Source organism: Stegodyphus dumicola, chromosome 8, assembly GCF_044657685.1.
Source record: "Stegodyphus dumicola isolate Sdum_Otavi_A_Nest chromosome 8, ASM4465768v1".
Taxonomy (NCBI): Eukaryota; Metazoa; Arthropoda; class Arachnida; order Araneae; family Eresidae; genus Stegodyphus; species Stegodyphus dumicola.
The window spans coordinates 172778222-172795268 of record NC_140775.1 but is presented as its reverse complement, the minus strand read 5'-3'; the positions used below and the strand labels follow the sequence as shown (position 1 = coordinate 172795268).

The window sequence follows — 17047 nt, the reverse complement described above, 5'->3', positions numbered from 1 at the left end:
AAGCTTTGTACATCACATATATGTAAGGTTAAAAAATATATAAATCAAAGTTGTAATTTAAAAAGCCTCTTAGTGGATTATTTTTTAATTTGGGTATTTCCTCTTTAGTAATAGCTTTCTCGAAACTGCGTCATATCTGAAAACTAATTCCGTATTGTGTCATCTTAAACTTCTGTACTGTCTATAAATTTTAGCCAATCGGATTAACAAAAAATTTTACTATACATACCGTTGCAATCCAAGTACCCCCCCCTCTTTCTCTACCCATGCTTGCTTAAGGACGTCTCTTGCTTAGCTGTTTCTATTAAAAATGTAATGCGTCATCACCAAAATTGTGGAGTGTAAATTGGCCCCCATTGTGCTGTGTCATTTAATAGAATAATCAGCAAGTCATAAAGCTATATTTGGGTTATTAAGTGATTTTTGTCATTCTTCAAAAGTGGCCCCGCATCTTCTACTAAGTAATTGATATTTTATTTAAATTTAATCCTCATTCCACTCGCGACTGCAAATTAATGTCTTCCCTAGTCAAGCACTTATCTCACATCAAGTCACTGCAAAGAACTAAAGTCATATCATTACATACATACCCACCTCTTTACACTGCTAATAAGCCTTACCCGACCTTTATTTCCTCAATCATTGGTCGTAGTCATCTTCCAGTTATCCATTTGCGGAAGTGTTTTAAATTACGAAATTTTCATGTTTTCGCAGTATCAAATTTTTAAAAAAAACCTAATTTTGGACAAATAACTTTTAATGAGGTCTCTCAGTTTCTACACTTATATAAGGGAAGTTTTATAACTCGTTATGAAAAATTAAAATTATAAGAAGTATGACTCTCGTAAGACAAAAATTGCTTGCGATATTTAATTTAAAAATTTGCACTTTTTGATATAATTTTAAACTTATCTTGAACGATCGGTTTATTAAGTTAGAATAATTCGACGAAATAGTAAGTTTAAATGAAGCCCAGGGAAAAGTGTGTGTAATTTAATAGGCCGTTCAAGGAAGTCATGTGATGTCCGCATCATATTTTTTTTTTTCATTCAAAATGTAATTGAAATTAACCATGTTCAAGCTGAAGAATTTGTAGTTCAAAATTTATTTTTTTTATTCGCTAAATGTTTGATAAAAGTGGAAGAAAGAAATAAGAAAAAAAAAAAAAAAGCGCACTGCCGTGACCAGGATTCGAACCTGGGTTATTGCGGCCACAACGCAATGTACTAACCACTATACGATCACGGCACGTTAATTCCGTACTTTTAAAAGGAATACTTCGAATTAAAAGGAAATAAAAACCTCTAGAAGAAGTGCAAAAGGAAATGGAGCATTGCAGTAATCTGAACTAGTTGCCGTTAGAGGGCAGCACTAAAATCCTTGATTAAAATAATTTTTCATATCCTCTAAATCCCTTGTAAATTTATTTTGCCACTAATACCACATAATTTTCAATACGAACACCACACAAAGATATTAACTTTAATGCTTTAAGCAATTCAAATCTTATTAGAAATTTCTTAGGTAATTGCATTCTGAAGATTCTTTTATTACACATATTTGCCAAAAAAAAGGTGAGGGGGAATTACAGAATTTTTCTTGAGAAATTCCGTATACACGATTCATTGTTAAATCTGGTCGACGAAATTCTTTGTTTTCAGTTTTGTCAACTAAAGAATTTCTTTAAGTGTATAATCTTTTTGAAATAAAGGCGATAAAAAATAATTCAGTATTTGTTAATAATATTAAGCTATATAGCTCTTAACATTTAAAATGTATTCCTTCTAAGTAATCTTAGAATTTTCTCAACTCTTCTCGAACTTAAAAACCTTGGGGAAAAAAAAGCAGACATGCAAATCCACTCTCCAAATTAAAAATAAATAAATAATTGTTTTCAGAAAGCAGTTCGAATTCAATATTATTGAACGCAACTTTCCTACTTCAAAAGCTATCAAGTTGCGGGGTACCAGTAGCGGAGCAGTTCAGACCGCTGGTAGTTCGATCTCGACTGGAATTCCGGAGAACTAGCTACCTGAAGAGGAACTTTCACGGCTTTCCCGAGGTATGGTGTAAATAAAGAAATCCCCCACAAAAGCATCTTTCTTGTCGTGCAAAGAGACTTCATATGTTTTCCTGTAAACAAACAAACAACTTCACGAGTTTCAAAATCTCTAGCATGTATTATTATCGTATTACAATGACTTCACATCTCGGATTGTAGGGTACAGCTCCATATATCCGTATCCCATTTCAGGATTTCCCCCGAAAAATGTTTTACATTCCGTAAATATTTTGTATATTATTTGAAGCCTATCATGAAACTCAGCTACGTCAAAAACAAACGAGCGCCAAACGATATATTGGCGAGAAAGGATTCTACATATATTTTTTAGGTGCAGAAGTCTTAAAAAGGTTTTGTGCTTATATTGTATTTGTGCTTCATTCTTTTCAGCATGTTACCTTCTTTTATAGAATATACCTTCTTAACAATTTACATTCAAGTTACTTCAAAACATCTTTCGAAATAGAACTTACTAAGTATGGATTCACTCTTTTCAGATAATTCTACTGTAATTAATCTTAGGAGATAATATAATCAATATTATTTAGTAAACACACACACAATAAAATATACTTGAAGCAAGTAAACATATATATATGTTTACCTGCTTCAAGTATATTTTAAATATTTTTTATGTAGTGTTTAAGTATTTTCTAGATATGAAATTTTTAAGTATATATTTGTTTTTTTAAAAATTACGAATTAGTTCTTTTTGTTTCTTATTGGTTTTTATAAATTATGTCTAGTTCCTTTTTAGTTTCTTTTTATTGATATGCATATTCGTGTCGGGGAGGTTTCTGTAACCAAGGGTTTCTAAAATGCATTGGTTTCTGAATTAATTTTTCTGAAAAATTAATTTTTTTTTAATTTTAATTTTTAACTTTTAAAAAGTTTAATTTAATACTTGACTTTACATTGCTTATTTCTCAAAAGGCTTTATTGGTATTTTTCTTTTAGAAATTTAATTTTTAATTGCTAATTTCTAAAGGTACCACTTTATTGGTATTTCTTTTTGGACATTCTTCACTCTTTACTTTTGGTTTTGACTTTTTACCCTTGCCTGCATGAATGACGAAACACGAATTGAATGATTGGAGAGTTAGGTTTGGAGGCAACTTCCCCTTGATAAGTCTGTCTCCTGCCTGCTCAACAGTCATTCACTTATGCATTTTTAAAAAATTTTTTAGATTAATTTTAATTTGCTAAATTGGTGAATTTATTTTCATGGTTTGGTTTTGCACTTGATTTACTTATGCTATCTGAATTTAAATGATATTGTAGATTAGTTCGAAAATTAAATCTTTTATATGTTCGCACATTTTTTAATTATTTTAACTTTCAATTTGCTTTTTTACGTATATACATGTTTGTTAAAATTTTAATTTGTTTAAATTTAAATTTCAGTCCTTGCAGCAATGGCGCAAAGGATTAATTAAATTTGTATTTAAATTAAATTTATTTAAATTCAATTTATTCTTATGTTTAGAAGCATATATATATATATATATATATATGTTTACTAAATGATATTAGTATATATATATATATATATATATATGTTTACTAAATGATATTAGTATATATATATATATATATACACTAAGTTTGTTTTCGTTTCGCATCTATATTAATGTTCATATTTTCCCAAAGCTACTTATGTACTGCTGTGTACATCTTTCCGTCCGTACTATTGTGTACATCTTCCCTTTCTGCCTGACAGTTTCCATTACTAGCTCGAACAGCTACAAATCTCTCGCCATCCACACCAGGTGTTCTGTTTTTGTTTTATATTAACCACCAATGGCCGAGAGCATTACCATCTACAGATTAGAACAGCAGTGTCTGTATGCCTGTTCGACCCATCATGGTCAAAAATCAGTGGTCGGTACTCATTGCACCATGAATGCTAAAAAAACGGTATAAAAGGGAATTTTGACATATGTATGACATCTGAATTTACCAGTGAAATTTATAGGTGTTTCTAGCAGCATTACCACCACCAGTGGTCGAGCTAGAACACTGGTTACTGGAAGTTCGACACGGGTTCGAACCCAAATGAACGGCAACTGCATGATTAATTTTTGGAGTTTTGGCCATGTGTAACCTGATTACGAGCTAATTTTCCTTATCAAGTCCTCCACGAAGGAATCCCTTCCTTAATGTAGATACTTCTTTATGAGCTTTTTCGTATTCATATAATCTAGTTAATCTAGCAGCAATGTGTGCAGTGTTTTGCCGATTTAATGATGCTTTTTTTCCAAATCCAAACGTCTTTTAATGTAAATAGCTATTATTTATGTCAAATCTGCGCATACGTACGTAAGTAGACTCGATAACAATTAATTTTGCGTATTAGTACGGATTAAATTATTTCTGAAGGAGAAAACGTATATAATAGCAGTAAAGTATTCTCAGAAATTGGGTCGATAAAATGAGTACCAAGTTCGCTTGGGGACTAAACACTGGCGGTCCTGCGACCAAGCTGACCACTTGTTCAGGGCATATGCTTACGCACCCCGGGGCCCACGGTCAAGAAAGCAGATTTCGGGCACTGCAGGCCTTGCCCCATTACACCTATTAGGCCACTGAGTTTAGTTTAGTTTATTCTCAGAAACGTTTCCCTCACATGGGTGCATCAGAAGATAAAAATGATAAAGATATCTTTTCAGGTCCCTTATTTGTTTTTTAATGCAACAATTGTTCTTTTATTCTGAATATAAACTTAAAAATAATGATATTTCTGAAGGGAAAAATGCAAAAACGCACATCTGCGTTGACCAGGATTCGAACCTGGGTTATTGCGGCCACAACGCAATGTACTAACCACTATACGATCACGGCACGTCCGAAACCTATCCCAGAAAGGTATTGATTCATTGCTTTGAGGAAAAGATAAAGTTTATAAATAGGAAATTTTTCTGGAACAATTGGAGCATTACGTTTAAATGCATCTTGAATGATCACCACTAGATGGCAGCACTATTCGTTGTGACTGAAACGAGCAATCAAAAATGGGAACGGAACATATGAGTAAAATTACAGAATGAAAATTTTTGATGACTCCTAGTTCATACTGCTACAAAATAAGGTTTCTTTGAACCATGTTACTGAACGAGCCAAAATTCCAATTTCTTTCTGTATATTTTACAGTTATAACAACAGTACACTGGGGAGATGGGGCATCTAGATATGGCTTCATTTAAGTGCTTTACTCGATTAATAGCCCAATCCCTGCAGGCGATTCAAGGAGGACTAACCCGCCCCCCCCAGTCACCAAGGTGCTAGGTCAACAACACAAATCAAAAGCAAGCAATTGGATACTAATGAGAAATGAAAGTGACTGCTCTAATGGTATTACTTTCCATTATAAAGAAACGTATGAAATAAAATAAAAGAATATTTCTGTTCATTAAAAACTGTTCTTTTATTATTCTGCTTTATTATCAAATAACAGAAGATTAAAGAATTATAGAAGGTTCAGCAGGAAAAAAACAATCAAATAAGTTTGACAAAATTTCAGACTAGATTCTAAGAAAGGTTTGGAACATTTTGCGAGGCTTGGATTTAAGATCTATTTTGTATTTGCATCTGTACTGTCGCAAACTCTAAAGTAGAAAAAGGGGAAAATTGAGGAGTAAGGAAATTAAAATGATAATTTTAATTATCCTTGCAGAACTCTTAAATTTCTACTGCTGCCGAAATACTCAATTTTAATAATGATGATAAATTTTCTTCTCTATGTCTTTGATCTAAAATCATATTAGGAAAAAAAATTAGACAGGGAACCCTCTCCTAGCAACCTACTTACTAATACCATCATCAGCGAAAACTAGAATTCTAAGCACAAGAATAAATATCGGTATTGAACGTCAGCTCTCTAAAATGGCCACCTTTACAGAACAAAATCATCTGGAACTGTTAGTGGTTGTCTTTGACAGAGTTCTTAGTATATCCTTAATAATCGAGAACTAAGATATACACAGTCTTGTAATATTTTCAGTGTTAATTTTTTTTTCAGGGGGAAATGCTAAAAATTCATTTGAAATAAATTTATCTATAAAAAAATAAGTAAAAATTAGAAGCAGCATTTCAGTTAATTTCAGATATCAGTTATCAATATAGTTATCTTAAAATAATATTTTTTATTCAAACCATGATAATTGTTAGAAAATACAACAGAAAATAAAACTTGCTATAATAAATACTAATGATTGAAAAATATAATAAAAAATGTGTTAATAAAAAATAATAATGTTAAAAGAAATTTTTAATTCACCTAACAATATCTTATTATTAATAAGTTATTAGTATTTCCCACTAGTGTTAACTTTCTTCAAAAATTTTACCATTCACTGCTATTAAGTTCATTTTTCATTTTGCATTTTGCAACTCAGTAAAGCTTTTACTGTTGATACAGACATTCTACCTCTTCCTTCAGAACATATGATATCTGAGAATACACTTTCAACCGGTTCCTATGTGCCTGGCGAGCTGAAGGTACATTCTGTTATTTGAAAAATACTGGGTAATGAAAAGTTTTTTCCCTTCGAAATCACTGAAATCACCGAAAATACACTTTTCTGCCCAACTTTTATTTTTCCAAATTTCATAATTAACTGAACAAACTGTTCTTGCAATCATTACTTGTTCAAATAGATGATCTATATTTATTGTATTATTTGGGACAGTTCCATTAACTTTTTCCCCCTAAAGCTTCATTTCATACCATGTTAATTTACTGTTTTTTTATTTCTAATCCAAATAAAAGATTTTGCTCCACCAAAACTGTTTTCTCATAACTCAATATAAGGCAGACATCTGTCAAAAATGCTTTAAATACTTCTACGATTGTAATGATATTAACTGTGCATGTTCCACGAGCAGGAACAAAATGATCAACTGGCCTGGACGCAAGGATCCCATGGTGAAACAGGGATATTCCCACTCAAAGTGAGAAGTAGTAGTAAGCTTAGTTATAAGCACGCTTATTTCATTTCAATAATTATATTAGTTCAAAGGGCGCTAGCCCAGAAGGGCTATTAATTTCGTTTTGGCATTTTGCGTTCAATTACTTTTTGCATTGATTCACTTCTCAAAGTGTTGTCACCAAATATTATCGCCATGTATCATATTTAAAGAAACTAAATAATGAAGAATCTGCATGAATGCATTAATGTTTCTCGCACTGTGATAAAACACTGGTACCTAGAGCCATCAAATTTTGAATAACGTAATCTTCGACTGAATATGGGCATCTGGAAGCCCTAATTTGGAATTTGTTTTATTATTGATTTCGTAATTTGTGACACTTTAACGAATTTTTTGGTTAACAAACTCAACGATTTCAGCGAAAATAAAACTCTGAAACATTCTCTTTTAACGGGGAATTCTGCACGTATGAATGTCACTATGATCCTAATAGTTGATATTCGGGGGAAAGTGCAGAATCGCCCACTGTTCGGCGTGTTTTTAAGAATTGCACATACTCGGTATCCATGTACACATCGACCTATTTTCACTTAAAAAAAATCCCAGAATTGCACAAAAATGGCATTGTGCACTCCCTTGACTTTATCCATGTACTGTATTGTATTCTGCAGTAATTAACAAAACAGATAAACTTCTTACTAAAACATAAATTTTATTTTTAGTTTATGGAGATATATAATTTGTATACAAATCTTAAGTGGCAAAATTTTGATACATCCGCTAGCTGGTCAAACTTCAGAATTCCAATCTTAAAACAATTTCTTACGTTGCTGATCAACGGTTACATAATACAATTATGGCGTTGCCACTTCAACAATAAATATAGTTATTTGATAAATAACAAAATATTACAGTACACATCGACCTACTTTCACTTACAAAGTCAAAGAAAATTGACAAAAATCCAATTGTTTTTACCCTTGTAAAAAGCGCCAAAAAAATAATCGGGCGATTCTGCACTTTAGCCGATATTCGTAATTTTCATTAAAAATTTTTGACAGACTAAAAAATATATAATAGCTGTTGAAATCTCGTGGTAAATGCTCAAATACTAATAATTCAATATTAGAATAAAAATTATTACTATAATGCTTCAAGCGAATAATGCCCCTAGGCGGACTGCTCTCTCTCTAACTACGCCTCTAACCAAGCGTACATATATAAAAATGGAACCCTTAATAATTTAATGTATTTGTATTGGTTAAATCATTTCTAAATGAGAATGCATATAAAACATATATACGAGCTATAATATATTCTTAGAAATATTCATCACATCTGTGTGCTTTATGATGGTAAAAATTGTAGAAATATCTTCTCAAATTCCTGATTTATTTTTAAATGCATCAACAGCTCTTTTATTTGGAACGTAAATTTTAAAAAAGATGATATTTCTGACGTGAAATGAGTAAAAATGTGAGCATGCCGTGACCAGGATTCGAACCTGGGTTATTGCGGCCACAACGCAATGTACTAACCACTATACGATCACGGCTTATTGAAAATGTTTCCTTTAAAGTTCAAATTCGATCTGTAAAAGAATTCGGGAAGTTTCAAAAAATGAAAATTTTCTGAAACAAATGGAGCATTTCAATGAAATTCTCTTCAAGGAGATCACTAGATGGCAGCACCAATCTTAACTCTCTCGTTGGATATGAGTACAATTAAAGAACTTCAGCAATGTGTATTCAGATAATTTTTTTACAGGCTGGACCTTTATTAATCAGTTGCTTTAAAAGATGAGATTCAAAATTCATTCCTATTGATCAATTGCTAAAGAGACAGGAAAGTATTCTTTTAAACAAAATTTCTAATTCTTAGAGTGTTTTTTTTTTTTTTTTTTTTTTTTTTTTTTTTTTTTTTTGTGCATTAGTAAGAACTTAGTCGCTATACAGCCCAGAATTGACGTACCGTTCAGAAAATGAAAATCCTTGAAATCAACAGCTTTTATATAGGTTCCTTCTTTAGATCTGTAACGCATTTGAAAATGTTATATTTATCAGCTCAATGAAATGCAATAAAGAATGTAAGTAAGATGGAAAGTGTTTTAATAAATATTTTATACTTTAAATAAAATTGTAAAATATATTACCAGATATACAGTAACAAAATTTCAAGCTACCTCCCTACTAAGCCTGCTAGCCCCAGCCCTAAAAAATAAGTTTGATTCCTGCATTAAGACTCGCCAAGTGCAAGTTTGCTTTATTCCTCCTTCCTCGCGGGTGCAATATCGGTTGCAATCTGTGGATGGCTGTGATGTACCCTGGAAAACGTTTGCGGTAATGAGAAGGTTCAATGATCAACTGGTTCGCATTCGACAACATATGCTTATAAGCAAGTGTTCGGCCATTAGAAAAGCTAAATAAGGAAATTAAATCTCAAACTCTAAGTAGTATTGCTCATTTCGAGTGTGAAATGATTTCAGTAATGAATTATGTGTGCTGCAATTTTATCAGTTGGAGTTTTATACATTTTTGGTTTCTTCAATGACATCACAACGTGTCTAGGTAGATGTTCTCAAACTATGTCTTCTTTATCCTTACTCTCAGTCACGGGATGCGGGGAATGCGTCAGTTAAGGATTTCGGAACATCAAAACTTTTTTTTAAGCCGAATGAGGCGTTAGACCCAAAGGGCTACTAGTCTCAAAACGGCGCCTTGTGTCATTTCACTTTCTGCGTTGGCTTGTTTTTCAAACTGTTGCTACCATATATTATATTATAGTTAAAGAAACTAAATAATGAAGAATCTGCATGAATGTTTCTCGCACTGTGAAAAAACAACGGTACCTAGAGCATACAATTTTAAATAACGTAATCCTCCAACAGAGTACGGGCACTTGGAAGCCCAAATTTTGAATTTTGAATATGTTTTGTCATCTATTTCAAATTTTGTAAAACTTTAACGAAATTTTGATTAACAAACTCAACGATTTCAAAGCGAACAATGACAACATTGTACAAAAAAAAAATTGTCTCCAGCGCACGAGACTGGGTTTCCCTTGGCAACAGCCTTAAGCCCCTTTCAGGTGACAGTTCTGATTTATGCTTAAATTCATCAACATCTTCAGTAGCTCTTTGATTTCTGATATAAACTTAAAAACAAATAATATATATAAAAAAAAATCAATTCCTACTTAGGTCAACAAAAAAATTTAAAAATACTAAAAAAAAATTTTTAATAAAAATTTTAAACATTTCAAAAATGTTTAATATATGAAAAAACTGTATTAACGTCAAGTGTCACCCACTACAAGTTTAAAAAAGTGTATTTGAACAAGGTACAGAGAGAGTGTGAGATAATACAGTCAAAAGCCCTTAATCCGGACGTCCATAATCCGAAATGATCTATAATCCGGACCTCAAAGCTACAAACTTTCTGCGCATGCGTAAACGAATTATGCGTTTAATGTATAACGGACGGTATAAGCTAAGCTAAAATTATCTAATTATCTATTTCAGTTAATGTTGCAGATTGCGTTGTTCCTTAATCTTCGAATTAGATCCGGCTTATTATTTTCTGCAGACTGTTAGAGCAATTTTATAAAAGTAAGCTTGAACTTTCGATTATGTCAAATAGAATTTCCGATTCTGGAGCTGCCAAAGGATCAACACAGCGAAGGCATGTTCCGATGTCCATTAAACAAAAAGTGGAATTGCTGCAAAAAATGGATAAAGGCAGGAAGAAAGTGACAGAGAGGTGATTTGTTTCTCTAACCATTCCGAAATCTGTTTGGGGGTGGATTTCGCGGTGCCCAATGAACTGGAAGTTGATCTGTCAGCACTATCCTCATCTTCAGCGCAGATGTTTTTATTTTATTCGGCTTATAATTCCTTACTAAATGTAGTGTTTCATCTCGATGAACTCCGCTATGATTTAAATCAGTTTCCTCGTCATTATAAATATCACGAATACACATCAAATAGTTTTCTGGTTGCAATTTTCTAATTTCGACTATGCGTAATGTATGCTTTACGCATGCGCGTGTTTAAACAAATGTTTAATAAAGTAAACAAATAAATATTAAGCTTTTTTTGTAAATTTTGATACCCTTTAGATCACAATTGCTCTTTATTTCATAAATTACGATTTCATATTTTTAATTGTATAATTTCTGCATGCCATCTTACCAGACTAAACTGATGATCTATAATCCGGAAGAACCGATAATCCGGAATCGCCGAAGTCCCGATGAGTCCGAATTAAAGACTTTTGACTATAGTAGGAATTTAATAATCAAGGCCCGTCCACACGACCACCCTCGAAACGGAGCGGATGAACACGCTTTTACGTTACGAGCCAAAAAGCGTCCAAACGAGCAAGCTTGCAAAGAGTGCGTTTAACCAATAGAATTATTTTGCGCAAAAATTACGTGGCGCTGTAATATAGCGTCAACGGAGCTGTATCTTCCAAGTTCCTCTTGAAGCTGCGATTTAAACGTTATTACTAGATATGTTAGCATATTAAACGCATGCCTGGAACGCAACTATTTCCCAGATAAATGGAAAAATGCCAAAGTTATTTTGTTACCTAAGCCAGGAAAAAATGCTACTACCCCAGAGGGTTATAGACCTATAAGCTTACTGCAGGCTTGGGCAAAATCTTTGAGCGTGTAATTTATAAAAGAATTGAATCCTCATGGATGATCTGAATAATTGATTTTTGTTTGGCTTTTAAGTATGTTTACCAATTAAAAATGGAAACCCAGTGTTAGATACGAAAGTAAATATTCCCCATTTTGTCCATTTATAAACTTATTTCTACCTAAATAATATCTGTAAAAATTTACACATAACCAAACAAGTTTATTCTACCAAAATAACGTTTTACAACTGCTGTCACTTAAAGCAAAACTAAAGGGAAAATGATACACTGCTTAATAATTCTACACTGGTTGAATGCTACACTCAACATCCAGCTACGTAGGTTTCGTAAAAATGAGGAGGTTCCGAGAAATGTTTCTTTCGACCTGTGTCCCAGACAGGAAAAGCAGAAGTGATAGCGATTTTAGGGCTTCCTCTAGATGAGCTGATTCTAAAGTGGACTCATGGCAAAATGTATGGAAACCGCTGCTGTCGATAATTTTTAACAAAGAATTATTTAATCTGTTTTCCCATTAAGCTATATAATAAACGATTCTCTGCATTTCATTAATTTGTAGCCTTGGCTACTAATGTTTAAAATTATTTTATTACTAGTAACAGCATGAATTATAAACAAATAGCTAAGTTATTGCATTTTATTTTCCGGCTGTCGAAATGCGACGTTACGAGCAACGTTTTGAAACCAAAACCTCGCAATCATGAATCAGAACTAGAACTAGTTGCCATTCAGCATAAAGAAATTTAAATATAAATATGAACTACTTATTGCCATTCAGCATAAAAGAAATGTAAATATGAATATTAACAAAATATTAAAGTTAATTTTATAAAATAATTAAATATATGAACAAATATATGAAATAAAAAATAATTATTTCTCATGCACTAACTGGGCCACTACACTACTCCCCCACCAGTAACTAAGTTACGTTACGAAGATGGAGAAATAGGTAGTAACTAGTATTGCAGTGTTAACCACTATCAAAATAATTTAGTCAGTCCTTGAATCTAACAGGTAAACGTATAATTCTGCCTGTGAGAGAATGTTTTTGATTCACATCCGAATTTGAGTCCGGTCTCTGCAAATTAGTGTAGTCAGGTTGTATCAACTGAGAATTTTCCTCAGCTAAAATATATGCTGGTTTCAAGCGATCCAGGGATACATTAACATGTTTTCCTTTTATGCTAATAGTAAAATATTTGTCCTTGCGATCAATAACAGGAAATGGTCCTTCATAAGGAGGTTCCAGAGGTTTTTTTTACCCGATCTATTCGCTGAAACACATGAGAACAAGTTTTTAAGTCTTTATGTACAAATATCTGTTCAGAGGAATTTTTGCGAATTAGTCTCGGTCCAACAACTTCCATCTGTTTCTTGAGTTTATTAGCAAAAGTCTCCGATGATGTCTGGATACTTGGTTCGCTGAACTCTCCAGGAAGTCTGAGACTCTGGCCATAAACTACTTGCGCAATAGAATGATTGGTATCTTCTTGAATAGCAGTACGCAAACCCAAAAGTACTGTTGGTAACGTGTCCGTCCAAGATATGTTGTTGTGGGCTTTTAATGCTGTTTTTAATGTTCGATGAAGGCGCTCAACTTTGCCATTACACGAGGGGTGGTAGGCAGTAGTGTGTTGTAAATTGATGCCACAGATTTTGGACAAAGCTCGTAATGTATCACTTTTAAATTGGGATCCACGATCACTAATGAGTTTACTTGGCGTTCCGAAACGCGCAATCCAGTTGCTATAAAAGGCTCTTGCGACGTTCTCAGCGGAAATATTTTCTAAAGGAATTGCTTCCATCCAATTCTAAAATCTATCTATGCAAGTAAGGCAATAAATATTCCCTTTAGATGGTGGAAGTGGTCCTATGAGATCGATATGGATGACAGAAAATCTTCCTGGTGGTACTTCAAACTCACCTAATTTTGTTTTGGTGTGCCGACTGATTTTAGCTTTTTGGCAAGGAATGCAGGTTCTTGTCCACAACTGTACATCTTTTTTTATGTTAGGCCAAATGAATTTTGATGTCATTAATTTCATAGTCGATTTTATTCCTGGATGTGATAAACCATGAATTCGTTGAAAGACGTGTTGTCTGAAAGCCTGAGGAATATACGGCCGAACATGTTTAGTTGATGTATCACACCACAAATATTTCCCCGAAGGTAGAGAACATTGCTTGAAATTCAAGGAAGTAGTGGTTTGCAAACTTTTCAGTTCTTCATCTTGAGTTTGTTCATCAGCTATTTTATCATAATCTATCGATGAAATTTCATTAACTCTAGATAATGTATCCGCCACAATATTATTCTCACCTTTTACATATTTGATATCAGTCGAAAACTGGGAGATGTATTGAAGTTGGCGAGCCTGTCTAGGTGCTGCTTTGTCAAGTTTTTGACGAAAGGCGAATATTAAGGGCTTGTGATCTGTATAAATTGTAAATACTCTTCCTTCTAGATAATGCTTAAAGTGTCTAACTGAAAGATATATGCTTAATAGTTCTCTATCATAGGTGCTATATTTTTGCTGAGTATTACTTAATTTTTTAGAAAAAATGCTATTGGCTTCCACGAGGAGTTTTCATATTGTTGCAACACTGAGCCAATCGCCGTATCTGAAGCATCTGAAAATAACGCCAGAGGTAATTCAGAGTTGGGAAAAGCCAACAGTGCCGTGTTCACCAGGTCATTCTTGCACGTTTCAAACTGTTTTTCAGCTTCTTCAGTCCATTCGATTTTACGTTTGTCCCTCTTTTTAGCTCCCTTGAGATACGCATGTAACAATGCTTGATTCTTCGCTGCATCCTTTATATAACGACGATAAAAGTTAAGTATTCCAAGAAAAGTTCTAAGTTCATGAATTGTTTCTGGTCGTTTGTAGTTAGTAATAGCTTGAACTCTTTCTGGCAAAGGACGGGAACCCTTAGGTGTAATTAGGTAGCCTAGAAACTCGATTTGGGGAACAGAAAATACAGATTTTGAAACATTAATTCTTAACCCAAATGTATGTAATCTTTCGAAAACTAATGTAAGGTGATTTTCGTGTTCTTCATGGGTACTGGATGCAATGAGTATATCGTCTAAATAGGGAAAAACGAATTCTAATCCTCTAAAGACTTCATGAATAAATCTTTGGAACGTTGCAGGAGCATTTTTTAAACCGAAACTCATTACATTAAATTTGTATAAACCGAAAGGAGTGATGATAGCCGTTTTACATTTGTCTTCTTCTGCAATGGGAATTTGAAAATAAGCTTTGAATAAATCAATTTTAGAAAAAATATTTGTACCTCTTAAAATATGATGAAAATCTTCAATGCGAGGAATTGGGTATCGATCAGGTATCGTCTGCGCATTCAATCGTCGGTAGTCTCCGCAAGGACGATATGAACCATCCTTTTTCGTAACAAGGTGCAAGGGGCTTGACCACTGGGAGTTTGATGGACGAATTATTTCATTGTCAAGCATAAATTTAAATTCCTCTTTAGCTATAGCTAAGCGTTTTGGATCGAGCTGTCGTGCCTTTGAATAAACGGGTTGACCATCAGTCGTAATAAAATGTGTAACACCATGTTTAATTTGTGTAGGAAAAAGGTTAGGTTTAGAAATTTCGGGATATTTCGACAGTAAATCGAAAATTTTTATGGATTTATTTAATGTGGTTACTGAGTAATCACTGGAAATAGCAGCGACATCACACTGGACACAAAGCTGTGTTACGCCATCAATTAACTTTTTCTTATTTATATCGATACGCAATTTATATTTGTGAAGAAAGTCAGCTCCTAAAATACCTTTTGTGACATCAGCAATTATGAATGGAAACTGAAAATCACGACGTAATCCCAAATCAAGAGTTAGCGTTTTTATGCCATAAGTGGAAATATCGGTGCCATTAGCTGCATACAGTTTATATTCAGTTTTACATTTATTTTGTGAAGTAGCAGGAATTATGCTTACGTCAGCTCCGCTATCAATAAGAAAGTGCAAATTTGATCTTCGGTCACGAACGAATAAACGAAATTTGCGACAATCCTTATTTCATATTTTCTGCAGCAGCGTTTGCCGCTGAACCTACTGCAGATTCGAGTTTTCCTGGTTTTTGAAATCGTTTTTTACCCAAGCACACGGAGGCTTGCATTTCTCTGGAATGCATTTTGCTCCAAAACGAAAGTGATAAAGACAAAATTTGCCAGTAGTGTCATATCGTTTACGAGATCGGCTTCGAGATCGTGAACGTGAATTACGTAAATCCGAGTCCCTGCGTCTTGAGCGAATGGTTATTTGATCAATTTTTTGTTCATGAAAGGTAATTCTTTGCAACAAATCATTTGCGGGAACGGAAGGAGCATTAGTACTAAATACTTCTGGTTTCCGATTCATATCACTAATTTTATCTGCCATAGACGCTAACTTGGTTACATCTTCATCACTAACTAATAATAAATTTTTTATGGAGTCAGGTAGCTTCTCCAGCCATAAAGTTTTGATTACATTTTCAGACACATCTGTAGTAGCAACTGATCTCAACTTCTGCAAAAGTTGGCTTGGTTTTATGTCTCCAAGTTCGATACCAGTAATTAAACGTTTAATCCGTACATTTTCACTTTCTTTGAATAAATGTAATAACCTAATTTTAGCATCCGAATATTTTGTGGCACTATCGTTCGTTACAATGTCCCAAATATTTTCGACGAACTTAGGTTCCAGATGTGAAACTAAATAATTAAATTTCGTTTCTTCTGAAACGATATTACTAATTTTGAACTGAGCTTCAACTTGAAAAAACCATATTTCCGGTTTATCAATCCAAAAAGGAAGTATTTTTACACTCACCTTATGAAGCTCCGGTGACTGCATCGTATCTTTCATAGCAGTTTCAGAAGAGTCATTTGTTGACATTTCGAAAATTAATCAGGGTCACCACGATGTAGCCTTGGCTACTAATGTTTAAAATTAATTTATGACTAGTAACAGCATGAATTATAAACAAATAGCTAAGTTATTGCATTTTATTTTCCGGCTGTCGAAATGCGACGTTCCGAGCAACGTTTTGAAACCAAAACCTCGCAATCATGAATCAGAACTAGAACTAGTTGCCATTCAACATAAAGAAATTTAAATATAAATATGAACTACTTATTGCCATTCAGCATAAAAGAAATGTAAATATGAATATTAACAAAATATTAAAGTTAATTTTATAAAATAATTAAATATATGAAATAAAAAATAATTATTTCTCATACACTAACTGGGCCACTACAAATTATTTGAGTTTTGAATTAAAGCTTATTTTTTTATTATTTATTATTTTACTGGTCTAATTATTATTTTTTTTTTTCATTCCATTGGTACAAAGCCGTAGCAGGTGCAAAACTATGA

The 17047-nt window shown here is 33.2% G+C and overlaps 2 non-coding genes across 2 annotated transcripts; both read right to left on the bottom strand.

Annotated features, from left to right (window-relative positions):
- Positions 1 to 1176: 1176 nt before the first annotated feature.
- Positions 1177 to 1248, bottom strand: TRNAH-GUG (transfer RNA histidin (anticodon GUG)). Its single transcript has one exon. It is a non-coding gene; the product is annotated as a tRNA-His (tRNA).
- A 7226-nt stretch (positions 1249 to 8474) lies between these two features.
- On the bottom strand, positions 8475 to 8546 carry TRNAH-GUG (transfer RNA histidin (anticodon GUG)). Its single transcript has one exon. It is a non-coding gene; the product is annotated as a tRNA-His (tRNA).
- Between the last annotated feature and the right edge of the window lie 8501 nt (positions 8547 to 17047).